Source organism: Fukomys damarensis, unplaced genomic scaffold (genome assembly GCF_012274545.1).
Source record: "Fukomys damarensis isolate Sample0158 unplaced genomic scaffold, DMR_v1.0_HiC HiC_scaffold_37, whole genome shotgun sequence".
In the NCBI taxonomy this organism is placed as follows: domain Eukaryota; kingdom Metazoa; phylum Chordata; class Mammalia; order Rodentia; family Bathyergidae; genus Fukomys; species Fukomys damarensis.
In genome coordinates, this window is record NW_022900949.1 from 66342686 (window position 1) to 66344835 (window position 2150).

A 2150-nucleotide genomic window follows, 5' to 3' on the forward strand; every position below is an offset into this window, starting at 1 on the left:
ACAAAAAAAAAAAAAAAAAAATTGCCTTGCTGGGTAATGATTGATCTTGCTTTGGTCTGATTCTTTTCTATCCCCTGCTTTTTCTCCATTTTGGAATAGGACTATTTATCTTGTGCTATTGTAACTTTTTTTTTTTACATTTACAGAGGTTTATAGCTAAGAGTTTGATTTGAGTCTTGGAAGATACTCTGACTTGGACGTGGAAAAATTCTGGAACTGTTGAGACTTTAGGGCAGGGATTCCTGTGACTGAGTCCAACAGTAAATAAGACAGCTCTACTACACTGGGGGAATTTGAGCTTTCTTTGGAGACTAATTACAGTAAAAGGAGATGTGTCTGGGTGAGAAGTTGACAAGTAGATTGTGACCACTAATCCTGTTAATTAACTTCACTGGATTTTGAGAGGGCTAGCAGAACAGTAAAGCACACTCATGGATGTGTCATTTAACTTGTGGGTTACAGAAGTTGGTAGGTACCATATGCAGTCCCTTATCCATTTCTGATACTGTTTTTCTGCTTTGCTTACTGGTTGCTGTGAACTGAGCAGTTTCATTGTTTATCCTTCCTCCACAATATATTTGCCTTTGAGCTAGCCTTTTATGATTGCAAACATGAGCAAATTCAGTCTCTCTTCTTTTAAAGTGTGGGTGTTGCATATTGTGTTTAGAGATACAAAAATGAGTAGTACAGAAAGTAAAGATTACTGAGACTTATTCCTGATTCCTGGAGTCCATGACTCAATTGTGGACTCTCTCTGAAGGCAGCTTAATGCTGACAACAAGAAGTCTTTGGATGTAAGAATATTTTAGTTGGTTAAAATAAGGAACTACAAAAAGAAGGACAGGTGTCAGAAGGAGAGTGATTTGGGGATGAGAAGTCTGCAGGAAGGCATAATCCTTGCCCTCTTTTTGCTTTTTTCATTGGACAACGGCCTTTTTTCTGCTTAATTATGGTGCAAGAATCTGAAAGTGTACATTTCCCACAAACTCCCACTTAATGCTGCATGTTCTATCCTCGATACGATGTTGCCTTATTGCTAAGACACTTGGTCCAAAAATAGAAGTTAGTGCCAATGTGCCTGCAATGGGGCGTGGGCAGAGTGTAACAGGGACATCCACGTTGGAATTGGCACGAAACCACGAGATCCTGGGGGTGGAGTGTGGCCACAACACCTTGGGCTTCATGGGTCCTTTAGACCCTCCAAGAAATATTTCCATGGAAAGTGAGAATGACCCAGCAGTAGGAGTCTATGGGATGCACTTCCCACTGGAGAGTGAGAGTGAAGAAGAGACATATAGCATTATATGCATCTGGAGAAGACCTTTTGGAGCTGCTAACATGGCAGAAAATTTGTAAAGCTCATGAATAGGCCAGAATTTGAGCTTCAGCTAAACTATGAAAAACAAGATCAGTGGTGGTGATAAAAGAGGGAAGACTGGAAATGCCTGCTATCGACAGGAACGTTTTGCACATAATCTCTGTCCTCGACACCTCTGCCTCACTACCAGCTTAGGTGCCAAGGTAGTAAAAAGGTTTAATATGACTGATTAATTATACAAGAAGAGATTTAGGTTTCAATAATCTTTTCAAACTTTAAGTCACAAAAATGGACTGAAAGTATCAAAAGGTCTGAAAACCCACGGATGGCAATATTAATATTTCTTATTGCCCTACTCACTAGACCTTGGAGTTAGAGCACACATGTTAGACAATTTCCCATCACTGGGGAAAAAAATGCCTTTCACTCACAAGTTGAAGGAAAAGATGATCATTTTAGCTCATGGTTTTGAGGATTTAGTCCACATTTGTTTAGCTCTGAGACAGAAAGGGCATGGTGAAGGCAGGGCGGAGGAAAGTGGTTTAAACTATGGCAGCCAGGAAACAGAGGAAGGAGGAGCTCTTGAGGGAGATACACCTTACAAAGGAATGCCTCTAGTGACATAGTTCTTCCAGCCAAGCTGCACCTCCTGAAAGCACTGTTAACCATGACCTTGTTGATGCATCTTATTGAACTTGTCTTAACTGTGAACTCATCATCTTAGCTATGAAATTACTAATGCATTTAGTTACAAAAGCCTCAATGCAAATAATGTGTACAGTGCCCTCATGATCCTATTACCTCCTGAAAGACCCATCTCTAAACACATGAA